A 27107-nucleotide genomic window follows, 5' to 3' on the forward strand; every position below is an offset into this window, starting at 1 on the left:
ATACAAGCACGTAATATGGGGCCAGGCACATGGTAGGTACCTGATAAATATTTGAACCAAAATGAGCATTCGAGATAGAGACGGCATTTTAGGAAATGGCAGCAACAAAGACACAGAAATGGAAGTAGGGATCATCAGTGTGAACGGCAGTGGAGGAGGCAGTGGGAAGGAAGAGTCTATGAGAGATTCCTCTCATCTGATCAGAGGAAAGATTTATATAGGGGAATAAGTTATGCTGGATGGATTGTTAGGGCACAGGAAGAGGAGGACCAGGAGAAGGAGTTTGGATTTGATGTGATGGGCAACAGGGAGTCATAGTTTTTGTGAAGACGAGTGACATCACGAAAACAATGAGAAAATCGGTTAAGACTTTCATGATCCAATAGCAAATTATTTTAGATATTCCATTTAATATGACCATTTATGACTACAGTTTGCTGCCATCTTACTTGATTATAAGAGAGACAAATCAGTATTTTTCTCTTCTTCCTGAGTTTTTAAAGAAAAAATAAGCATTATTCTTTGTACTATAAATGGCCATGTGATAAGGACTCCTTTAAAGCAGTGAAAGTACTCCTTCCGAAGACATTGAAGTGTGTCTCAATGATAATGATTAATGACTTTAAAACACCCATAAATCTTTGAGGAATGAGCAAACTACTATTAGAACCATATGTTGCTCTCATTCTTCACATGGAACTTCTATGAAAGTCACCAGGAGTTCAGGGGAATGATGAAGACAAGCATATGGCACTAGATCTGAACTAAATTAATAACAGTATGAAAACACAGCTAAATTGTGATAATCCCCCTTGTTATCCAGCTTTTTTCTTTTCCAGACAGCCTCATGGTGTATAGTTAGCACCGAAAAGACACTTGTTAAATGGGGAGAACCGATGTGCGAGAAGAAGCCATGTGGCATATCTTTTGAAGCAAGCTGAAGAGGCAGTGATTTGGGGCTTCTTTGCTCAGGACCGCTATGGAGTCAGTCAGAGATCAAAAAGGAGCCTAAACCTGACTATGCTTTAGGCACTGCATCTGGCTCCATCCCACACTGTTGCCATAGTCACCCATCTCCTAGCAACAATGAACAGCATTTTCATGTCTCTTAAGTGACAAAGCATGTGAGTAAAACACATAAATGTAATTACAATAGGCTAATAATTGGAGAGGTTACCTCGTGGTTAAAGTTCACTGCGAAAATCCATACGAATCTTTGGTTTCATGATTTGATCTCTCCTGTGATGGGTTTTAATAAGAAAACACCTTGGCTCGAATTGAGGCAGCTCAACAGGGTGCTTTTGAATCTAATGACTGCAAATATCCCTATATAGACTGTGATAAAAGGGAACTTTGTTTTAAAAAGTGAAAAAGCACTTAGTTTGAATAACCTGACCGTCATTATCTAGAACTGAATAGAATGTCCTGGAGGTGGAAAAACCCTGGCCTTGGGGCTGGGAAGAAGGAATATTCCATCCTAACACACTCAGGCTCAAACAATCCATTAGCAGCCTTTGCCATGAGCAATGAGTCTCAATTGAGGTCACTAATCAGAAGCAGTAAAGACAAAATAGAGATAAAAGGGAAAGGCTACATGCGTCATGCTTGTCCTTGAGGCAAAGTTAAAAACAAACAGTGTGGCACTTCTTAGGGGATCTTTAGTTGTTTACTTCTAAATGTTTGTGTCATATTTCTAATAATCTCTATCTAAATATTCTGTCCAAAGAAATCCATTGAGATACCAGCCTCGTCTTTAAAAAAAATGTCATAGCCTTGAATCCTAATAAACCTCGCTGTTAGGCTGACCTACGTGCGTACAATGAAAATTTAGGAGAGTTTAGACTTCCCCAGAGAAGTTGCAAACAAAGAAGTCAACGCCCATTTTCATTTTAAAAAGGCATCTTGTGTATTATTGACAAGATCTATTGGCCACATCCCATGACCCACTTCCTCAGAAATAAGAATGTACATGTCATGGTATGAACACTGCTTTGCTGATTTTTGTATCAGAGCCTGTGCATTTGGTAAATGTCAACCAAAGAGACCCCCTGTGGGAAGTAGATTCTGGAATGTCACCGAGAGATTGCACTGGAGGGGAAGTAGAGCAAGGGGACACTGCCTCCCAGATGGACACACAATCCCCACACCTCGGCGGGCCAGTGTTTCCACGTTGCATGCAGAGCAAGCTTAGCTGTGCTAACTGCTTTGTGAAAGGAAAATCCTCCTGAAATTAAATAATCAAAGAAGATAGGTGAGTGCTGATTTTGTGAAATAAACAGTGATTGAGGAAAGAAGAAAACCCAGCAGGACTCAGCGTGAAGCAAATTAATTCATGTTGGAGATTTACTCTCCTGAAGAAATTAAATTGCCCACTTCCTAATCAGCACAGTTCTTGGCATGCTGTTTCCCTCTCTTTCTTCCTAAATTTGTTTCATGTTAGAGCTCCTTAATTTTTCACTCCATTATTTTTAAACTTAACAATTTGAAGCTCCGGTTCTTTGTGTGGTTCTCTGAAGCTGGGCATTCAGTGGGTCCCTTTGACATTTATTTGTTTCGGAAAAGGAAATGCCTTTCCAGTCATCTCATTTTGTTTATTCCATTTGCCTCTGTTCCAGAAGAGAATAGAAGGAGACACCAGGGCTACTGCGTCTCTTCTGCATTGTGCACCTGAATGGCTTGGGGGAGAAGCATGCTTCATCATACTAATTTGGAATTCCTGAAGGAAAACCATATCTCAGTGTTCATTCAGCGTATATAGCTGCTCAATGTAAATACAGATTGCTGGGTTCTTTCCCCATTCTTCTCATCCTGCAGCAAAAGAAAAAAAAAAGCACAAACTGTTGTTCTTCCAGTTAAATCTGCACACAGAGGAAGATGTCAACACACATTAAAACTGAAACCACATTTGAGAAGACACGCAGAACTTTGCAAATGCCACTGCTGTTTATAGAGCTCGGAGCTGGAGGGGATATCATATGTTTTTCAATCTGTTTTTTTTTTTTTTTTTTTTTTTTACTCTTCTGCTGTCTTAAAATAAACCATATAATTCTTGTTCTTGGCCTTAGAACGTGAGTTATGCCATCAGTCTGGTGTGATTCATTTGCTAAAATATTCCGGTGATGAAGGTCTCTCCCTCCCTGTAATAACTGTTGTGGTACTGCTGGTGCCTGTGGAAGTCATTGTGTCCCTTGGAGGGCTGACAAGCAGGAAAGGGCAGCTATGTGGCACAGGCACTGGAGGATAATCAAAGCTGGTGAGATTTCATTTGAATCCTGTCTTCCTTACAGGCACAGTTGGCTGGTGGGAAAACTTCGTTGGCACCACCTGCATACCAACTTTGATTTCAAACGGTGAGGCCAGATTTCTAAAAGCAAGGTATTGGAACATGACCGTGCCTTAGAGTGGAAGCCAATATTCTACTTTGGTCTCTAAGTTGTGTATGCGAAAGCAAGTTTTGGTGAGGACTAACACGTCCAAGTGGTCTTCTTCCGCCTGTCGTATCTGGATTTGACTATTTTGCAGAAAGGCCTATTTGTGCGATATTAATACCTTTGGAGGCATTAATTACAGCTTCTTGTAACCACCAGAAGACAAAAGTGCCACCCTGAATAGCTAAAGAGCTAGGTTCCTGCCAGATATTGAAATTCTTAAAGGCAAGGGTGACACTCTTTTTGTCTCTTCATGGAAATTGAATCTGTTGCTGCTACTGTGGCTTGAAGGTGTTTTCATATTGTAAAAGATCATCCTCCAGACAAGGGATGGCTAGGAGGAGGCATCACTCAAGGAATGAACGAGGGGTGGTGAAATAAAAAAAAAAAAAAAAAAACTAAGTCAGAAAAGACTTGGTCAGCATTACCAGAAAGGTTTTATATATTGGGAGGAATACCTAAATGTGTAAGACAGGAATTTGTGATCTTTTGCAGGGTTATCTAAAAAGGGAAAGATCTCTGATTTGAAATGGTGTCTGGCTTGAGTCACTTGATGCAGTTTCCCCCATAGACCTGCTAAATGTTGTTAGAGACCCAGAAGAACTTTCTACCAAAAGCTAAGATGTCAGAAAAGCTAATGTCAGAATCGCAGATATGTTTCTAACCAATAAGAAGAAGCTAGAGCTGGATGGAGAAAAAAATAGCAAGGTTACACACTGATCCCGGCCTCCACCCACCAGAAAGTAGTTCAGGTGCTCCTCTAATGTGGGGAATTCTGTTTTTTTTTTTAATTTTTTTTAAATTTTTTTTTATTTTTATGACTCTAATGCTCGTCCCTTTTTCACATTTCCATCCAGAAAGAGACAGAGGAACTAGCAGCACCCATTGAATCTGCTGATGAGGACAAGTGGAACATGGAACAAAAAGCTTTGGCAGAAAAAAAAAAAAAACTTTGGCAGCAATCCATGCTGGATGCTGGTATTTTTATAAACTTTATTAAATCAGAACCAGGCAGGAGAGGAGGTAGAGAATTTTACTTTGGTAGAGGAGCTCTGCTTTACAAAAATACCTCTGAGGCACTAGGATTGAGCTAACCCCATGCACATCAAAACGCTTCCCCACTGTGGATCTGAGAAGGAATGCAATCAGCATCTATGGTCTCCTTGAGGCAACAACCCTGGGCGATGTCTCCTTGTTTAATGAGGAGTGTGGAGAGAGAGAAAGTTTTACTGCTTAGAGGAGAATTCCTGGGTCATGACTGATGCCAGTATGCACACGTTCAGCTTTAGTAAGTACCACCAACCGATTTCCCCATGTAGCTGTACTCCCACCAGGAGTGTATGAGAGTAGCACTTGCTCTATATTCTTGTTGACTTTTGGTATTTTCTGTCTTTTGCATGTTAACCATTCTGTAGGATGGGTAGTGGTATCTCCTTGTAGTCTTAATTTGTTTTTCCTCGGTGATTAATGAAGTGGAGCATATCTGGTGAATTAATAGGACAATTTCTGAGACCATGGAGCCAGCTAACAGCCTAGTTCACCCAGAGGTAATTTCAAAATATTTAACCACCAGTAAGACAAAACATTGGCCAATCAGAGTGAACACTGGCTTAGAGTGATGTTGTATGGTCTTGTATGCACTGGTTGTGCCATATGCTAGCTCCCAGTTGATGGATTTGTGCCAGGGTTGAGGGGTCCAAGAAGGACGGCTGGGGAGGCAGGAGAAAGTGCTCAGGGTCATAGGGCAGCAGCTATATGGAACCCATGAAGATCGTTTCAATATTTAATCAATTGCACGACCATAATGGCACGTACTAGCTAAATATCAGCCATAGGTAATATATTTATATTATACCCATGTTACATATAAATATAAAATAGATGATATAAAACCATATTTTATAGGGGATGGCATGTTTTTCACAGAGACGGTTTTGCTCCAGGTCACACAACTAGTACATGCCTAAGTGCCAATCGTTTCTTTGGGCTTAGAGATGTTGCAGATCTAATGTATATTTCAAGTCCATGTCACATGTTATGTATCTGGGTTTCCATGTTTTCATGTTACGTCAACATCCCCCAATAATCAAATGAAATTTTGCCTTCTATTCCATCAGTTTTCTTTTGTGAACAGCATCTTCTGGAATCCAGGGCAGGGATTGGATATCCTGGAGTCCACCAGTCATATTCTACCAAGTAGTCTCAAAACTTTATCACAGTCCTCAACAGATTACTTGACTCCCCAAGTCCCTGCCCATGGGAGGCAACTGTGAGAAAATAAGTACAGATCCCACGTCCTCATCCATAAATCCTGGAACTACATGTGTTTTTAGAATTAAAAAATTTTTTTAATTAAAAAATTAATTCTGAAAAACCTCTCATGGGATTTGTGCAACATCTTAAATTCAAATGCTTAATATTTCCACAATAAAATGTATGAATATTCATACTAAGTGAGATCAATTAAATTTATAAATAGCCTCATGTCAGTTCCAGCTAAGCTCAGTTGCCAAATGAGTTTTGATGCCAAATAATAAACATATCTTTAAGGTTTCAGAATTTTTCGAATTTCATCATTGAGATAAGGGCTTTTGGAACGCTGATGGCCTGAGCCCATTTTCCCAAAAGTCAGTCATGTTCTATCCAGTAGACTAGGTAAATCAATGCCTTTGCAGTTGGTTTAATTCAATGGCAGATGCAAGTTTTGTGCAGCCTGCAACTTCATTTGCTGAGAAAAGAAAAAGAATATGAAATTACAAATAGAAAATTAGGCATGAACATGAATATTTATTTAGAATGATAAATCACAATGAATTAAATATTTTTTTAAAAACCAGAGAACAAATATCACAAAGACATTTTTAGGTTTATGGTTTTTGCTTCTACTTGGATGGATACTTTTTTCTTAATACATTTAAATTTTGGTATGAACAGTAATTCTGAAAAAAATAATAAAAGGAGTCTGAAATTATGGAATGCACAAGAGCAAGCCGAATGTATGCTAGATTTAGTGCTATGTTGTAATGGGCCACATAATTTTGTAATCAAATTACTCATAGAATATACATTAAATAAATAAAGGTAGGTGCTTGGTCATAGAAACATTTTGCATCTTCAGGGCATTTTGTTGCCTTCATAGCATTTTTGCATGCCATTTCGTCTGGAACCTCTGGTCTTATCAGGACAATGAATTATAAATACTAATATGTGATCTAATACATCAAAATTAATAAAATGTGACTTTACATATAGCTATATTTATATTTTGAAGTATTGCTTCAGGTTTGTCCATTACAAAGTCAGAAATTCTGATAAGTTCTTTTTTGGACCATTCTATAAAAATGTGCATTTATAATAGTATAGGCTGTATTATTGATTATTTTTTCTGAGAAGAGAAAATTTCAGTTTTCATCAGTCATTGATGAGAATTGCTTCTTATTGCAGTTCTACATGTCTGATGATGAGAAGAATTTTCTGTAGGCTAGTTTCTGGGTCTGGATTTTCAAACTTCACTTCTCAACAACTTATCTACTTAAATGACAATAAAACCTTTGTCCCTGTACCTTCCTGGAGATGAATCATCATTTAGTCATTCCTGGAAGCCATTCCTGCGTCAGAATGACTAGCAATGCCCAAACCTATGTACAGAAGTCATTGGGGGCCAGGCTAAACCCATGTTAAGTGATTTTGCACCTCAAATTTCCTTTAGCTGGATCTCACTATGCTCATGGCTACTCCAGTGCCACCAAACACCCAGGACATGTGATGGAGAGGAAGTTGGAGTGGAAAGGGACAACAGTATTAATTGGTTGTGGTTAAAATTATTTTGCAAAATTTCAAATACAAGGCTTTACTGAAACCTGTCAGGGTCACGATGGTACCCACAAAAATGAAGGGCTCTGAAGATCGAAGTTTCATTAGCTTTACAAATATCTTCCCATCTTTCTCCTAAGGAATAGCTTAGACTGCTAGGCTGGAGGGGTTCACGTATGCGTAACGAAACATCCTAGTTGTTTCTTCTCCTTCTTCTTCTCCTTCTTCTCCTTCTTCTCCTTCTTCTCCTTCTTCTCCTTCTTCTCCTTCTTCTCCTTCTTCTCCTTCTTCTCCTTCTTCTCCTTCTTCTCCTTCTTCTCCTTCTTCTCCTTCCCTTCTTCTCCTTCTTCTCCTTCTCTCCTTCTTCTCCTTCTCCTCCTCCTCCTCCTCCTCCTCCTCCTCCTCCTCCTCCTCCTCCTCCTCCTCCTCCTCCTCCTCCTCCTCCTCCTCCTCCTTCTTCTTCTTCTTCTTCTTCTTCTTCTTCTTCTTCTTCTTCTTCTTCTTCTTCTTCTTCTTCTTCTTTTTAGGTCATGAGAAATATGAACAGCTGGAGTTGAACAAATCCTTTCACAGCTATTCAGAGTTGAAATGAGTTAAATGGGTCTACCCAAAGCTTAATGCCAAACACTACACAAAGCTCTTCTGTGGGATACTGCGAAGCATTATTATTTCACTAAGAGAATGGTGCAGAGGACTTTGGGAAGTTTTTATACAATCTGTACCTTCACTCTGATTACAGTGTTCCTGTGGCAGCTACTGCCTCAGGAGAGGGGCAGTACCCACAAAGCCACTGCTTGTCCTGCCATCTCTGTCTCTGTCCACATATTACTGTATCGCACAGCAATCCTTGTAGAAAAGAAGCTAAAATGTGAGGGTACTAATGCTACAGTCCTTTTCCTTTCTGATTCTTTCAAATAGGCTTCCTGACAACAGTGCTGAAATAATTCTGTTAAAACTTCTCATTCTTTCTGTTACCAGAAGAGCTGCCTCTGTGGTTGGATCACGTGGCAAAGGCAGGTTTAGAAATACTTTACATATCATTTACATACAGCTCTTCAAAGATCAGGAAGGTGGTAGGGGAATCAGTGTCTTCCCTTGTAGACCTTGTACCTAAATCCCGCACTTTAAACCATAAAATGATGGTCCAAATACTCACTGGAAACTTGGTAAATATATCATGATTTTCAAAAAGTCTTGCATATATTAAAGTCTTTCCCTAATAAGATCCAATTACAGAAGAAGCATTTATCAGGTTATGGTTGAGAGGTCGATAAAGAAGCACAACCTCTAAAGATTTATATTTAGGTTGAGTAATAGACAACTGAAGTGTAGTTGCATAATATTCCACAATCACAGATTTAAGAAAGTTCTAAATTATGATATCAAGTTATCAAAATTATTTTGTATATAATTATACATTTAAAATAATTAACATCAATTATTAATTTATAAATCAAGAAATTAAGAAAAAGTACTTTTAGATACTTATGCAACACGTTCTGTTTTTACAGATCAAGAAGCCATGCTTAGAGCTATTTGGGCACTGCTTAATGAACCGATGGGTTCATTCAGCAAACTTTAAAGTTAGCAAGTTTTTTTTTTTAAGATTTATTTATTTTTTAATTCTGAGAGACACAGAGAGACGCAGAGACACAGGCAGAGGGAGAAGCAGGTTCCCTGTGGGGAGCCCGATGCAGGACTTGATCCCAGGTCCTCAGGATCACGACCTGAGCTGAAGGCAGATGCTCAACCACTGAGGCACCCAGATACCCCAAGGTCAGCAAGTTTTAAGCCAGTTGTCTCTTGTCCATTATAATTATTGAGGAAAATACATTAGTTTTATTCTGTGGCAAAGCCAAGTATGGAGTGTTTGCTCTCAAGCCTGTATTAGTGGAACAGAAAGAGAAGAGTAAACCAGAGCTCTGCATCCTGTGAGCTTTATCTACAGTCAATATGCAAAGCGTTTATTGACACACTCTGATCTTTAGAGGGAGAAGTCGGCTCCAGCCTCCATTCTTTCCTCCTTCGCTACCTCCTAACCACAGAGTTGGAATTGCAATTTCTGAGAATGGGGTGTGGAAGAGAAGTTAAACCTTCTCTCTTCTGCAGGTCCCTTTTTCATCTGTGTCTCTTGAGTGATCCCTTTTTGGGGCCTTTTTTCTCTGCTCCTTCCCATGAGGTGCAGCGAGGTGATTCTGTACTGCTTCACCTTGGGACCTTCCCTTCCCAGCACTGGGAGTCCACTCATTGAGTGACTTGTAGAACCAAGGTAGAAGTGGCTTGGAGCATGCTGTGTACCAGGAGGGTCAAAAAGAGGCTTCAATGCTCTGGGCTTGCTGAGATGTGAGATCACCCAGAGGCTTGACACTGTAGTCTTAGCTGATAATTCAGAATTCATTTTCCTTAAGTGTCTTCCATGCACGTGCTTCTGGGGCACCCATGGTGCCAGGATTTGGGGTTTGGAGATCCTGGCCACACGTCTCTTCACTAGCACCACAGCTAATCTGGGGTGGGCATATTATTTTGGCTTTGGCAGCCCAACCTCTCCTTTCTCCTCTTTTTGTGACCAACAGCCACTTTGGTGACCAACATTCTCAGGGTCTCTTCTTGAGTCAATAATACCAACTTTTAGATAAGAATCTGGGAACTTAGGAACTCTGAGTTATAAATGGTAAGGCAATATCCTGTTGAGAGGTTTTTGTAACAGGTCATGGCTTAACACTCCTGATTTTTCTTGAAATTTATGTGTAGTGCACAAAATAACAAATTTCAAGATTTTAAGCATCTGCAACTATGGTGTAGGAGTTTTGGAAGCCTCATCTCACTTCATAGGAGCCTCCTCAACCATGGATCGGGCTGCAGAGTGTAACACTAGGCTGCTGCTGCTGGTATAAATTATTCTGTTGCTCAGGGCTCAGGGCAACATTTTATGTAGGAGAGAATTTCATAAATGCTGTATGAAGCATGAAGGACAATGGAAAATCTACCTCCTACCTTCATCAGACATGCCATGCTGGCTATAAGCAATGTTATTGAGTAAATATCTCACCACTTACCAGTGCCTTTGTAATAAAAACACTTTGTAGCAAGCTGGAAACAAATAATTTACCTTCCTCCCTGTGGTTATTTGGTACCAGTCTGCAGAGATACAGTCATAGTGTGGAAGTGTGGAAATTACTTGTAGTCCTCAATACATTGTGGTCCTATTCTTGGGGTCCACCAGAACATGTCTGGTTTTGCAGGATACCTAGCCTGTATTGGAATTCTTTGTTCTCGACGTAAAACAATCTTGCCACTTCCAAGCAGCTCTGCAATATTAGTTGCTGAGATAAGAATGACTCCATTTGGAATATTCCGTAAAGTGTTGCAGTCTGTCTGAAATCATGACTTAAATTTCTGGCAAAATGTGAGGGCAGCCTGGCCATAACATCTGTTACTCCTCTGATGGCCAGGATTGATTCAACCAGTTTTAGTTTGGGTGACTCTTCCTGGATTTACCCAATCTAGAATTACCTCAAGGTGTGGGTTTCATGGAGAACAATGAAAATGAAGTAATTTCCCCTATATCATGGCTCCTTGAAGGTAGACCTTTGTGTGGAGAACATGAAGAACATGAACCCAGATGTGGGAAATTTCTCTATCTGTTGTTGACTTAATTGGCTGTATCCCTTCTCTACATTGCCTCGGCAGGGTTGAGTAATGTGGTCTTATAGGCTCTGTACCTACTTGCAGAAGCTCGTCAGTCAAGTCCATGTAGTCGTCAGCTCCCAGGTAAAGTCCCCCACCAGACATACCAGAGTCCTATTTACCGCCATTGCAGCAGGTCTATGGTCCTTCACCGTGGGCACTCCACTGACTGATGGTGCTATGCAGCAAGTGCCTGTGAGGCAGGCCCTCACAGAACCTGGGCTTAGGGGAACAAGAATGGTTTGGGAAAAGAATCACCTCACAGGGAATCTTTTAACTGAGTCTTAGAGTAAGTTCACTGATTGATTTGTTGATTTGTACATTTATTCACCAAATAAATATTTCTCATGTGTCACCATGCGTTAGTGTATCTAGAAGTATTATGTATGAACACTCACCCTTTTGTGGCTTCATTCTGAATTGAGAGCCCAAGTTTTCTATAACAGTGTCCATGATTAAAATGTATAAGCCATCTCTAAAACACTCATGGGTTTAAATTTGGACTTAAGCATGAAGGATTAGCCTTTCAGCTATGCTCACACTCTCCGAGCTTTGATTTTATGCCTCCAACTAACATATGGATGGTCATGAATATCAACTCCACATTCTCATTACTTGCCTGGGAATGAATCAGTGTGTGTGGGGAGAGGCCTTTAAAAATTATGATGATGACAGGTGAGGGAGAAAAGTTGAATGATCAAGTTTGTATTTAACACATTTGAAAAGACTTGGAAATCACTAGGGAATATTTCTGCTCTCAGCTCTACTTCTAGGTAAGTACAAGATGTGTCTTGGGTATGGGTGAGGTAATTGCTCTAGAAGATCAGGGCATTGCTCTGTGCATTGTAGCATTCAGAGCTATGATATGCTTCAGTAAGCTGAAATTGTAAAGAAAATTGTTAAAGGGAACCAAACGCTTGGCCCCTGGAATCAGATAATCACATTGGTATGAAGGATGGATAAACTAAAAAAAAAAGAGAAGAATTAGAATGATTTTGAACTATTACTTGCTGGATGCAACATTCCCCAGCTATTTCAGCTTGCTTCTAGCCCCCTCCGTACGCCCTTGCTCCGTCATGAATTCCAGTCTCTCAATCTGCCTGAAAAAGGGTAGAACATGATGTGTATCTAAGTACAGCACGAGGTACTAATAACAGCTTTCAACTAGACGTTTGTTTTGCTGTACATCTTTTGGTGGCGGAGGCTTAGAAGTTTTAAAGCACCAGGCAAATGTGACTAACTAATATGTGTAAACATGTGAAATTTCTTGAGACTTTGGCACCATAACTGCTGTAGATCTCCTGCCCCATGTGTGAATGAATTTAATGAATGAGAGGAGGCTTAAACTAAAGTGCCACCAGGGACCTAGCATTTGATTGAATCTGGCTTAAAATAAGAATAGGGGATGGTGGGGAGTGTGGTAAACCAGAAATATGCATTTTAAACTACCCATTTGGATTCAACAGATACGTGATTAGGTTGCCAAATTGCTATAAAAGTTTCTAAAAGCTGAAGCTCAAATTCTGTAGTTTTTGCCAACCAATACCAGTTCATGGGCTGACAACTAGCCTGTTGGTGAAACTAATTGTTAAGAATATTGAAATTTGGAAGTTTTTTTTTTTTAAGATTTTTATTTTTTATTCATGAGAGACAGAGAGAGAGAGGCAGAGACACAAGCAGAGGGAGAAGCAGGCTCCATGCAGGGAGCCCGACATGGGACTCAATCCTGGGACCCCAGGATCACACCCTGGGCTAAAGGCAGGTGCTAAACCACTGAGCTACCCAGGCATCCCTGGAAGGTTTTTTTTCTTTTAAAGATTTTATTTATTTATTTATTTATTTATTTATTTATTTATTTATTTGAGAGAGAGAGAGAGAGAGAGAGAGAGAGAGAGAGAATGAGAGCACAAGTGGAATTAGGGGGCTGGGGAGAAAGCACAGAGGAAGAGGGACAAGCAGGCTCCCTGCTCAACAGGAAGTCTGGACATGAGGCTCTGTTTCAGGATCCCTGAACCAAAGGCAGGCACTTGACAAACTGAGCCACCCAGGTGCTCCTGAAATGTAGAAATTTTAAAAATACGTACAGACCAGATGGACTCTAAATTCAGGCAAAATTTGAGCTGCAGTCTCCAGTTGTGACCTCTGAGTTAGGTAATGACTGGGGAACTTGTACTTTCTTATGCTCCTTACTTTGGTCTGTCTTTCCTGCACTGTGAAAACCTGGCTGAAGTCTTCATGCTAAATCTCCCTTATGGCCTGTATTCAACACCTCATGCCACTCCAGACTAATCTTGTATTTTTTAAATAATTCATTTAACTTTTTCCATCTTGTAAAATCTGAAAATACAGTGACATAGTTTCCTAACTTACTGGCATTTATTTATTTAAGCACTCATATATAAACATTCTTCTAGGAAATCTCTTCAAATGGAATCTCCATAACTCTTAAAATCCAATACGGTGGGTAGAACAGTAGTTTTACTGTATAATTTTAGGTCATTGTTTTAATATAATCTAGCCATGTCCTAAGGGGCTGATACATAGGGCTGGTTATCAGTCAGTTTTCAAGAAAATGGTCTCAGATTACTTCTGAGGTAAAGATTCTGGATTTTTGTCTTGGAGGCAGTAAGGAGCCATTGCAAGGTTTTAAGCAAGACCATTAGAGAATCAGATTTATTTTGTAGAAAAGGTCATTATGGCAGCCATTTGGGCCATGGACTTTTGAGGGGTGGGGAGATAAGAAACCAGGTACCGTAAGAAATAAAACATTGATAGTTTGATGGAAGTATAAATGTATACAGTGTATACAGTCTAAGAATAATAGGTAAAAGAAAAGAATTTTAAGATTTCACTTAAAACACTTGAAATCTAGCAATAATACAGTTGTGTTCACTATATTTAGCTTATGAAATCAAATCAGAAAATTTGCTTGTCCCAATTCGCTTTCAGGGTTTAAGAGATGGAGGCATCTACATGAGGAGTTAAACAGATTTTTATAAAGTACAGGCTAAGTCTAGAGTGGCATTAGAATCTTGGACACTGTTGCAATAAAGTAGGCAAAATAAGGTGCTGGCAGTGGAGATGGAGAGGAGAGAATGGGGTTGACAGTTCAAGTACCATTAAAGAGATAGAATCAATAGGATTCAGGTTTTAATTGGATGTGAGGGTTGAAGGAGAGGGAATGTCAAGCATACATTCTGGCGTGGGCAACTACGCGTATAATATTGCCCATTAGGAAGATAAGGACTGGAGGTGGAGGAACAGATATGGGGAGGGGCTGGAGAAGATGAAGTATTAATTTGGGATACGTTAAACTAGAGGTAACTGTTGGACGCTGAAGTAAGAATGTCCTGGGGCAGTAAGATATACAGCTTTAGAACTCAGAAAAGAAATTTGAACTGGAAGATTATTCTAGGAGTCATTAGCTTCTGATGATGGTCACCGCCATAAATTTGGATGAGATCACTTATTTTATGAGTAAATGTTGCGTGAGAAAAGCAGAAGGCTAAAGATGCAACCCTGAGGAACATAAATAATACTCTTGTTCAGGAAGGCTGTGCACTATGGTAGCTCTTTGGAGCCTAGCTTCCCCCCTACTAGCTTGGGTGAGTTACATAACCTCTCTCTCTTGGTTTCTCATCTATAAAATGAGGGTAAATATTATCTACCCTTAGGATAGTTAAAATGATTATAGGGATAATTAGAAATAATGTAATGTTCCTATGTTAGTGCCAAGGCTATCTATCATCATTATCTTCTAAATGATTGTCATCACTACTAATCGAGATCTTTAGAACTGGGTGGCGAGATAGACCAAAGAGCCTGTGAGTGAAGACAAAGATCCTGACTAGAGGAGACTCTTGAGTTTTGGTGTTTGAACCCTGGAGTATCCATTTTGGGCACTCAAAACTTCTTCCACTAATTACTATTTTCCGACCAGTTTAGGATAGTTAAAGTGACAGGATTTATATATATATTTGCAAGGATTTTATTTTCTTTTATTTTGTATATTTCTTTTTGGAGTTCAATTAGCCAGCATATAGTATATCACCCAGTGCTCATCCCGTCAAGTGCCCCCCTCAGTGCCCGTCACACAGTCACCCCAACCCCCGCCCACCTCCCCTTCCACTACCCCTTGTTTGTTTCCCAGAGTTAGGAGTCTCTCATGTTCTGTCTCATTCCCTGACATTTCCCACTCATTTCCCCTCCTTTCTATTTTTTTGTTTTTATTTTTTTTATTATTTTATTTTATTTTTTTAATTTATTTTTTATTGGTGTTCAATTTGCCAATATATAAAATATCACCCAGTGCTCATCCCGTTAAGTGCCCACCTCAGTGCCCGCCACCCAGTCACCCCCACCCCCCGCCCACCTCCCCTTCCACCACCCCTAGTTCGTTTCCCAGAGTTAGGAGTCTTTCATGTTCTGTCTCCCTTTCTGATATTTCCCACTCATTTTTCTCCTATCCCCTTTATTCCCTTTCATTATTTTTTATACTCCCCAAATGAATGGGACCATATAATGTTTGTCCTTCTCCAATTGACTTATTTCACTCAGCATCATACCCTCCAGTTGACGGGAAATATATTATCACACTTTCATCTACATAGTTTCCAAGAAAGACAAAAAATTTCCTGGAGATCATCACAGGACAAGTATTATTTATCGAGGACAGAAAAGCATTCTCTCTCTATAGGATACAAAAGAACGTACAGGGTAGAGAACTTGTTTAACTTCTTTTTCTTGGCAAGTTGGGGACAGCCCCCCAATCAATATTCTCCTTTCTTCTGATATTTATCATCTCAATGAATAAATATTCATTCATTATTCTCCTAGACATACAAGCGAGAAACCTTAGAGTCATCCTTAGAGTATGGGCAGTAAAGAGAAATAATCTAACAAATTTAAGAACAGCCTCCCGAACAAAACCATGGCATGGTTCTTGGTCAGGATCCTTGTGAACCTTGTGAATTTATAGCTGAATACATAAGCTACAACTCGATATTGTGGTAGACAGCATTCTTCTTGCTTACCCTCACCTTTTAGGCAGTCTGCGACTTTGTGGACCTGTCATAGCATGTCTCTAGGAAAAAAAAAATAGGCAAAATTTATATTTTCTTCTATCATATTAAAACAAAGGCTTGTGGACGTGCGATGATGTAATTCACTGAAATGAAAAGTTCTAGGAAAAATGACCAGCCTTATCAATCAAAAGACAAATATCTCGCTTGATGCACAGAATTTTGAATGCTTCCTAATAGAAGGCACTGGCTTTGTATTGGAGCCTGATGAAGTCACTTTTCACAAACCAGCCCTTGTAGTACCTGACAGATAGAGGGTAAGCGCATGCTTGGGCACTTCTTCAGGGGCAAGCCAGTCAATTTCACATGCAGGAGTCAGGAACATTTATGAATATTTTAAAAATGTAGTAATCAGACTTAGGTGGATTGAGTCATGCAAACGTTTTCACTACTCAAGAATATCTGAAAAACTTGTTGGAGATTCAGGGATAAACCCCACAGTTGTTTAGAAAATAAGACCTTTAGGAAGATGAACAGTATTGGATTTATTCTGCCTAAAGCATGAAAAGCTACTGAGAAGTTTAATAACTATCTGTTTCTATCTTCATTGCTTCTACAGGTCAAAAGTGTGATAGATGCCTGTATGAAAAAATTCAAGTAATAAATGTATATGTGGACAGGAGCCCCTATTGTCCCCCAGCAACAATCATCAATAATATATATATTATTTCACACTGCCTCACCATGCCCCACCATCCATATATTAATAAAGCTCTTCATTAGTACTGATATTCAAATCCAAAGCTTTTCATATTGGTAAGGGAGGAAGGGAAAGGAGAAAAAAAAAGGTGTTTTAATTCCTCCAGAGCTGGAGATAACAGTAAACTTCCATGACCAAAGACATACTGGGTCAGCAATGAGGACAAAAATTTGCGTCTCTAAGCATGTGAAGAATGCAGATTCCTTCCTATTCCTTACATTTCCACATTTAGTGCAGAGGGAAGGGTAGCGTTCATACCAACTGGTAGATTCCAAGTCACACCTTGGCACATGTTTCGTTGGCTAACCCCACCCCCATCCAAACCCCCATCTCTACTGTTCCCCTGTCAGAGGCTAGAAAACCACATACTCATTTTGGTCAGAGGGGGCCAAAAACTGTATTTTAAAGTTTGCTTCTAAAAATAAAATAAAATAAAATAAAATAAAATAAAATAAAATAAAATAAAATAAAATAAAATAAAATAAAATAAAATAAAATTTGCTTCTCTATAGGTTAAATGCATTTTGTATAAGCTACTTTTCCTCTTCTTCCTATATTGAACACAGCACGATCTGAAACTGGAGGGTCTCTCTTGAGATCATGGTGGAGACCAACACATTCAAGATACACAGCCAGGAGACAGGAAGAGCCTGGACCCTGGACAATATTTTTGAGTAGCAAAAAATAATGCCAGAACAACATAACCCTGGGTTTGTGGGTTGTGGAAAAATAACACTAATTTGTTTAATCCACTGTCATTTGGGATTTCTGATACTGGTAGCTGAAAGCTCTCCTAACTGATACCATGTTAGACCCATTTCTGTTATTTGCCTGGACAATAAGGGTTAGATAAAATCCCAGTGTCAGTATCTTTAGGGATTGGTATCAGGTTTCTTATAGGTCCAAGAAACAACAAGTAAAATCTACAGTTAGAAACCTGTTAGAGAGTGGTGACAATTCTTTTCTTAGATATCCTGCCACCTTACGGACACACCTCAAAGACAAAATTACCTTAGAGCTATCTCAGAATACATATCAGAGATGCAAGGGCCAGTATTTGTTCAGGGAACCGGAATGGCACCCATTCTAGGTTGGGAAGTGCTAGGTTGGAACTGGCACCAAAAATCACTATTTCTAACAGAAGCATTCACCTAATGAACATAAAATGGAAGAATTTTGGCTTTTGTTTATAGTATGAGTCTATTCTGTAGTGGTTAAGAAAAGCAGATTATGAGATTTCATTGCTTGGTTTTTTATTCTATCACTTCCCAGCTATGAGTCCTTGGGTGAACTAAATCTCTTTGTATCTCTGTTTCCTAACATGCAAATTGAGCAGAATAATAGTACCTACTTCACAGGATTTTCACAAGGATTAAATGAAGTTGATAAGGGAGAGCTTGGTTCTTGTCTCACGGAGTCGAAGAATGAATCTCGTGGACAACAGAGAGTGAGCAAAGCGATAGAAGTTTATTAAGCAGAGATACAGAGAAAGCTCTCAGGAGTGAGAGGGGTCCCACCAGGGTGGCCACTGAGGGCTTTTATGGTCTTTTGTAGGAAACTGACTGGGGAACTTGGTAAATTTCTGTCAATATCAGGATGGATATTTAGAACAAACATGGTGGACTGGTAACTCTCCCAATAACAAACAAGATGTCCTTCTACATATCATGAGCCCAAACAAGGTGCACCCTTCTCTCTGGATAACATCTCCTCCATAATGTTTCCCACATCTGGGATTTCTGTGGGCCTACTCAGGGAGCCCATGGCCTTGAAATTCTTGTGCCATCTTGGTTTGAGCAGGGACTATTGATAACACCTTAATGACATATTTCTTTGTTGTCTGGTGCTTTCTGTGATTACTTAGGAGCCACTGAAGGGGGCAACTCCCTAATATTTTGCAGCTAGGAAGCCAGGTATATATTTTTCTGTTTTTATCTCTTATCTCTGTTTTTTTGGGATGAGTAGGAGCCTGACTCTGGGCCTTTCCCTTATCCTTCCCTGCCTAGCTCTATCTGCCCCTAACTCATTCCTACCTCAAAGTGATACATATAAATTTCTTAGAAAAAATGCCAGATCCTCTGAAACTGGTGGATCTACATATAAGACTGTTGTTGCTTAGTGTGGTGTCTGTCACATAAAAAGTTCCCCAAACATGAGCTGTTACTCCATTTAATGTATTCTCCCCAAATTTTCCATATAGTATTGTGGGAGGTCGTATATAAAAATATTTAAAAATCATGCCAAGGCTATTTTTTGGAGTGCTCTTCTTACATTTTTGCAGTAAGCTGAATTAATACTTTTATAGATAATTGCTTCTGCTCTGTCTTCATATAATCTCTTTGTTCTTTTAAAACATATCTACAATATAGTTTAGAGGGTACCCTGGATATCTTTCTACTTTAGACAATTTCAGCCTGAACTCGATTTACTCTGACTTCCTTACCCAAGGGCTTAGCCATAGGTGCTTTGTGGGCAGCCAGTAAATAGGAGAGCCATATAAATTGTCTAAACTAGGACATTCTTGATAGATAAAGAGAATGCTAGTAATAAAGGATCAGGATTATAGGAATAAACCTGGTTATGTGGTCCTTAAATGACTCCCTCCTTTCAGATTTAGTTGTTTTAGGGAATCCCTCTAAGCTCTGTCCACCCACAATCTTACAGACACTTCTGTTAGCTTCCAGCTTCTGAAGGACAAATTTATTTCGCCTGGGTTTAGGAAGTTTCAGAATAGGGATCATTTGGCGGAGACAGAAGCAAAGCTTCGTACTGCACCACAGGGAATGTCCTTTCTGGAAAGACATAACAAAACAGCTAAAAAATATATATACATAGTAATATTTTCATTTGCTTTGTAAACTTTTCAAAGTGTTTTAACTCCCCGTTTGCAAGGTCCCCTTGAAGCTGTTGTTCAGTTTGGTCTACTATAACAAATACTGCAGACTGGGTGGCTTAAACACCTTACATTACTTCTCTCAGTTCTGGAAGCTGGGAATTCCAAGATCAAGTGCTGGTAGATCCTGTGTCTGGTGAGGACCACCTTCCTGGTTTGCAAATGGCTGTTCTTCCCATTCTCCCTGCACTCTCACATGGTGGGGCGAGAGAGAGAGGGAAAGCTCTGTTGGGTATCTTTTTATAAGGGCATTAACCCCATTCATAGGGCTCCATACTTATGATGTAATCATCTCCCAAGGGCCCATTTCCTAATTCCTTCACCTTGAGGGTGAGGATTTCAGCATATAAATTTGGGGAGGACCCAAACAATCAGTCCACAACGTTGGCCTTATTTACTTCTTGATTATTCTATGCACAAACACCTTGACCCAATCCAAAATATTTTATTTATTGTTCTGCTAACACAGTGCTTGTATTTCTATTTCTAACCTTATAGACATGTGCTGTCTGTGTGCAATACCCTCTCCCATAAAATATGCTATTCTCATAAACTTATGTATATGAAACACAGAAATAATACATTGCCACTATTTGTCATCATAATTAAATCATATGGCAACATAAAGGCTCTCCCAAATGACCAAATTAGGTTAAGATTTCTTCATCTCTCATAGTAAGTCAAACTTATCGTATAATTTCTTAAGTTTTCTTAGCAAATTGGGTTATGATCCTATAACTATAAACACGATGGTGTCTTCTCCTTTCTTCTTGCAGAAGATTACATTTCAGAAATTTTTGATGTCTTTATGTTGGAATTTATTATTCAGAAGGCAAAAGTAAAGATGTTGTTACTATTGAGATAGTGAGTAGGCAGTGATAAAAATAATCTGTGTGATTTTACCTCATTAAGAGTATTCAGTATAGTTATGTGTATATATTATATGATTTCAATAGCAACAATAAATCTTATCATATAATTGAATGGATGTGAGGCCAAAAAGAGGAAGAGGAGAGAGGAGAGCCTGGAGCTCATAACTATTCTATTAAACTGAAGCCCTGGGGGTTGGAAACTGACTTACGATGGAAAGGAGAGCTTTTTTTGACTGTACAGACTCACAGAGTGCTACATGATTGCATGTAATAATTTATTTAGTCAGGTTTCCCCTGTCATTAACTCTGTTAATGAATCCCCTGTCATTAACTCTGTTTCATTTTAAGGTTTCTCAAAATGTTATTATAATCATGTGTTGAATCTTAGATTTTTTTTCTCTGCCTATTGAGATGACCAGATGGTTTTTCTTCTTTAATATTCTGATATGTTCAATTGCAATACTAGGCTTTCTAAATCAAACCATCTTTGCACTTGTGGAATAAGCCTAATTTAGTCACGAGTATTTTTTTTGTCAGTTTGCTAATGTTTATATATCCATGTTTATAAAGGAGATTATCTTGTAACTTTGTTTCTTGTGCTGTCCTTATCTCGATTTTTTAAAAATTAATCACTGATTCTTCTCCAAGTATTTGCAGTGGTTTTAGTATCATCGATTAGGCCAACGACTTTAACTTCTAACTATATAACATTTGAGAAACTGTTCTTAGAATTCAGAATGTCACAGGAGTGATTAGAATGTGTTATTATATTGCTATTAATTAATAAGGAAGAGTCAAAGAGCCCCAGATCTAAGAGAACTAAAAATTAAAACGCCCAGCCTCTCTGATTCTCACTCTGACACTTGTTTATTAATTGTGTGGGCTTGAGTATAACAGAATTTTTAAAAAAGATTTGCCTATTTACTTGAAAGAGAGAAAGAGAGAGAGAGAGAGTGAATGCACAAGTGGGAGGAGGAGCAGAGGGAGAGGGATAGAGAGAATCCCATGTAGACTTCCTGCGTAACACAGATCCCAGTGTGGGGCTTGATCCCATGACCTATAAGATGATGGCCTGAGCCAAAATCATGAGCCTTAACTGGCTGAGCCACTCAGGCACTCCTATAACTGGAGAATTTTATGATGATTTATGCATTTAAAAATATAATTCTGTTGAATAAAGAATATATATAAATGAATATATGTAAAAGAATATATATAAAGAATACATATGTATGAAGTTTCTATTATATCTGTATATAATAGAACATGAACCATAAAAAAGAATGAAATATTGCCATTTGCAACAACATGGATGGATAGAGAGAATAATGCTATAAGTGAAATAAGTCTGTCAGAGAAAGACAAATACCATATGATTTCACTCAAATGTGGAATTTAAGAAACAAAACAAAGACAAAAAGAGACAGGCCAGAAAACAGACTCTTATCTGTAGAGAACAAACTGAGAGCTACCAGAGGGGAGGCGGGTGAGAGGCTGGGTGAAGTAGGTGTGGGGATTAAGAGTCCACTTAACCCAATGAGTCATGTATAGAAGTGTTGAGGCCTTATATTTTACACTGAAACTAATGTCACACTTACATTAATTATACTGGAATTAATAAAAATGATTCTGTTGTAAGCGTAGAAGACGGACTGGGAGGGGAAGGTACCAAACTGTGAAGAAACTGTTGGAATAGTCTAAACAACAAGAAGATCTGGAACAAAGACCATTGTAATGGAGGTGAAAGAGGGTGCAGATGCAGATCTTTTCACTGCAGTGAATCTTCTCAATCTGCCCCTTCTGGTGGAATTTAGACAGACATAGATCTAGGTGGTGGCTGTGTCAGTTATGAGGTGCTCGAGTTTATGCTGCACATAATTCAATGTCACTGAGCATGACTTTAACTCGTGCAGTACAGATATAACAGTACTTGTCTCATTGAAGTCACTGTGAAATTAAATGGTAAATTCTAGATAAAGTTCCTACTATCATGCTGGAAACATAGCTTGTACTCCATAAACTAAAAAGGTAATTACTTTTTTAAACAGGAAATTATTTTTAATTACGAGAAAACTGTTCAGTTCCTAGATGTACTTTAGCATGATGGAATGAAAAGGGAACTGAGGCAGGAGGGAGGACATTTCGATTCTAATCCAGCTCTGTCACTAAACAGGAATTTATCTTGCAAAACTGGAGGATGAGTTTTCTAGCTTGTGAAAGGAAGGTTTTTTTCCCTGCGTGGATGGGTCTTGACTCTAAGCAGTGCCAATCCCATGAGTGGGTCCCAGCAGTTGTCTAGGTGGAAGCCGTACTTCTCAGAGGAATCAGTCAACAGTCACTCCTCTTTAATATCTATGGTTTGCCATCACTTTTTATTTCTGCCTCTAACAATTTATCCGTCTTCGAGTTGCTAGTCATAACCTTGAATTGTTTCAGTTAATCAGGGTTCTTTCCTGCACCTATGTAAACTTTTCAGATGTTTTCCATTTTGTCTTTCTGCGTGAACTGGGCTAATCCCTGGTTTATCTGAACCTCCACCAACCAGGGAGTAAGGCCACACTGATGACTCCATGGAAGACATTCTGGAGGTGCAAACCAAGACGAGGGCCATGCCAACAGACTAGCATGTCCTGGCCCTTAGTCACTCAGAGCTCTGTGTCCTTGATTTTCTTGTGGTTTACAAAAACAAAAACACAGTGGTTTTTGTTCTTTGGCTTCTTGTCAACTCTTCCTTGCTCTTTAGTATTTTTCCACCCCGATAAATAGCTGGTTGAATTTATAATATGAAAGGGTAAGTCATACTGGAAATGTTAATCCTGAATTGTCTCCAAACCTAAGAACCTTATTCGAAAATCATTCAGGAAAACTCCTTCTATAATTAAAATAATATGGTTGGCATAATGTTTAATTATAGAATTGATCCTTCTTCATAAAAAGAAAGAAAATGCTTTCAAAAGCGGAAATAAAGTCATGTTTGTTATTATGAAAGGTATCTCTGAGATTTGAGGAACTAAGATTAAGGAGGTTATAATTGTTCTTAAAGCAGGAATAATTAATTATTAAAAATGTATTTGTCTTATAGGCAAATGGTTCTTTAAAAAAATTAAAAAAATAAACATTTTGTAAAGATGAGAAGCTAAGGTGAAGATGAAGGCTTGATTGACCCTTGAGTGCTGAGACATCCTTTTATCATTCTTTTAAGAAAGTTGCTGATATTCTTGTAGGGTACTGCGCATAAACAGTTTAAAAACTGGTTCTGAGAGCCGGGTGTTACAGAATGAACACGTTATCGTTGGGTTATGAGCGTCAGCCACATCTCTTATTTCAATTAAACACCTCACTAACCCTGCTGGCAGAGCCTGAGCCACTTCATCAACAGACTCGTCCTCTCACAAGTAATCCCAGCAAATGGCACCCTGCTCATCCTCAAGAGGTGTGAGAGAGGTCTGAGAGGGTGCACATGCTGTGTGCTTCCCATCTGAGGAATGGCATGCGAGGATGGGCTGTGGAAATTCACAGGTTTGGGGTAGGCTGGGTCAAGAGCATGCAATATATACACAAAACACTCTCTTAGGCAAGAATAAAATATGCTGGAAAGTTGTAGAACAGGAAGGAGGGTGAGCTTTTGCTACAGTGATCAACAAAACATATTACTAGGTATTTTTGGCAGGGGAATATTAAACTTCCCAGGCCTCAAAGCACTTAGTCAATCGATAGCGGTTTATGACACCGATGGTGATTCTACTGGAGTGACATGATATGTTAGGCAGACCAGCAATTCATTCCTCTTGGACCCACTGCAAACCCTACATGGTTGTAATTTTCTCTTCACATTTACCATGACCCAGGGTTGAACAGCACTCCCGATTTCATTTTCCTCAGTATTAACCATTCAAACGTTAACATTCTGATAATGGACAGAGAATGGTTCTTAAGAATTACAAGGTTATGAAATTTCATTGCTGAATATAAGATAAGTAGGCCCAAGTATCTGAATACTAGTGTGGTCTATTAAGCATAGAATTTATGGAGAGTGTTTTTACTGTTGCTATTTACAAGAAAAAATAGTTTCTATTATAATCATCCAATTTAATACTAACAGGCAATAAGATACTGAATATGATATAGTATGTTACACATATTTTAATTATTCACTTAAAAAGTATATCTGTCTCCCCAGTAGACTGTTAGCTCCTGAAGGCCAGGAGAAAGATTGTATTTTATTCACCACAGTCTAGCAATAAACAGATGCTCAATAAATGTTAATTGAATAAGTGAATGAAATAGTTCCAGATTCCTTTTTAATGACCATGAAAACTTACTATGTGTTGAGCTGTACAAAGCTTACTTCATGTAGGGCCACTGTAAAGCCTAGGGAGTTTTATTATTTTTAACTGAGGGGAAGAAGAAATGGAGGCCGAGAGGGGTAAATAAGGTGCCTAGTGTCACAGTTAGTGAGAATTGCAGTCAGAATTTGAACTCGGGTCTTGCTAACATCATAGTTAGAGAAGAGATTTTTTTTCAGTTAAAATAAACAGTTTAAAAAATGTCCTTTGAGAAAGTGTGTTTTATTAATCAAAAAAGAAAGACTTCGTGATACCACTTTTTTGTACAGAAGCAAAGGCAAGATTTAGACTAATCGCTCTTGGGAACTTGGTACTTTGAAAATCCTGTGGCCCTCAGGCAGTGGAGATCCTTAGTTATTTAGTTGAAGCTATTGTTCTGTATAAAACAGGTTTGGGCAGAAGTAACTGCTGATTCTAAATGTGAGCCATCGAGCGTAGTAGGATAAGTTGAGTCAGAACTCGCTGACCTCAAAATGGTCTGGGAACGCTTTCTGCCTTCTAGACTGCATGGCCAGTCATGGGGTGGGGGGGAATCACCCACTCTGTTTTAATGGAAAATTTGTCATTCTGGTTTTAATTGAAGGATCAAAAGGGAGAAATGAGAATATTTCAGACTTGAATTCCTATGTGATTTAGGCTGCCAGGCTTCAAAGATTTCTCCCAGACAGACAAAGAAGGCCAGGCCTGGTCAAGAGTTACTGCCTTTGTTTGCGATTCTAGTGTAAGTGGTTGATTCAAGGTCATCCCAGGAAATAGCAGCAGGGGAGTGGGCAAGTCAGGCAGGGAAGGAAAAGAAACCAATAGAGTTTTTCACCAAGCAAGTGACTACCATGGTGACACTGGTGCTCATTCCCTCTGGGCCACTCTGGGAGGTCCTGGAGAACATATACCTCAAACTGCTCCAGCAGAGGGGCATCTCCTTCATCATTGGTTGATGGCGATTCCCAAGATCAGTAACTGGTACTTCTTGGGTGTGCAGAGTGGGCCAAGCTTTGTCCATGGCTGAAGAATCACCGGGGTTTTCAGTCAGCAGCCTTGGGCATGAAGCAACTGGAGATGAGGCGCTGTGGAGCCACATACCTCAACACCAGCTACAGGCATTGAGGTCAAAATAGTAATGCTCACCTACCCCTGTCGCACTTTGTGGTTTAACAGAATTTTCAGAAGCAACACCTGGTCTTAGTTTTTGATTCTGTCAACCATCCTGTGAAGTCAGGACACATCCCGTCATTCTTATTTTACAGAAGAGGAAATGGAGGCACAGAGAGTCCAAGTATGTTGCTCATGGTCACACACAGTGTAAGTAACAGGGCTGGAGTAACAGGTCGTCTTCTGACCTAGAGTTCGTTTCGCTTTCCATCCCACTGTGTTCCAATGCAGTGGCAGATAAATTTATGTCTTATATGTCATCAAATTGTAAGAATCTCTTCCTTCAGGGGTATTTAGTAAGATATGGAAACTTTCAGCCAAAGGAAGTTGAACTTTATTTATTTATTTGTTTGTTTGTTTGTTTTTTAAAAAATAGAATGGATACTCTGTACTTCCTATACCCCACTGGGATTTTGTGGAGACTTGTACAATTAAAGTTCGCATTTGGAGTGGTGTTGTATATCTTTGTGTTGGAGGGAATCACGGGTAAATGAGAAATTAGGGAAGCTGGATTTGTGGGTACCCAGCTTGAATGAAAAAGAAATGGAGACGTATAGGAAGAAAACAGAACAAAGAAAGGAAAAGGCACCAAGGCAAGTGCTATCAACATGAATTAGCTGTTTTCATTGCTAACCTTTTTCTTTTTCTTCTTTATTAACTTTAATATGTGTATCACATGGTCAATTAATTCACTAGTAATTGAAGTGTTTTTTTTTAAAGATTTTATTTATTTATCACACACACACACACACACACACACACACAGAATGAGTGGGGGAAAGGGGCAGAGGGAGAAGGAGAAGCAGACTACCTGCTGAGCAGGAAGCTTGACTCAAGGCTCCATCCCAACACCCTGAAATCATGACCTAAGCCAAAGGCAGAGGCTTAACTGGCTGAGCCACCCAGGCACCCCTAACTGAAGTTTACTAAATTACTTCACCTACTGAATAAAACATCAAACCCTCTATTCCTCTTTTCACACATGGTCATAGACACAGCACAACAGTGTTTATTCATTCTTTGTATAGAACAAACATAGACATTATTTAAAGTCTTGAACAAATATCCAGTTTCAGGTGGCATATACCATCACCTACTGTGAACATTTTTGAGGTCTCCATGATTATTAATTTTAGAA

The 27107-nt window shown here is 39.1% G+C and overlaps 2 long non-coding RNA genes across 2 annotated transcripts in view; both read left to right on the forward strand.

The window, feature by feature from the left end:
* The first annotated feature begins 1805 nt into the window (after positions 1 to 1805).
* On the forward strand, positions 1806 to 2859 carry LOC111095345. Its single transcript, XR_005356284.1, has 2 exons — positions 1806 to 2251; positions 2616 to 2859. It is a non-coding gene; the product is annotated as an uncharacterized LOC111095345 (long non-coding RNA).
* A 262-nt stretch (positions 2860 to 3121) lies between these two features.
* Positions 3122 to 27107, forward strand: part of LOC111095346 — a 54434-nt gene continuing 30448 nt past the window's right edge. The window contains exon 1 of the long non-coding RNA XR_005356606.1: positions 3122 to 3253. This is a non-coding gene — a long non-coding RNA (uncharacterized LOC111095346). The remainder of the gene's footprint in view (positions 3254 to 27107) is intronic.

This window comes from Canis lupus, chromosome 3 (assembly GCF_011100685.1).
Source record: "Canis lupus familiaris isolate Mischka breed German Shepherd chromosome 3, alternate assembly UU_Cfam_GSD_1.0, whole genome shotgun sequence".
Classification (NCBI taxonomy): Eukaryota; Metazoa; Chordata; class Mammalia; order Carnivora; family Canidae; genus Canis; species Canis lupus.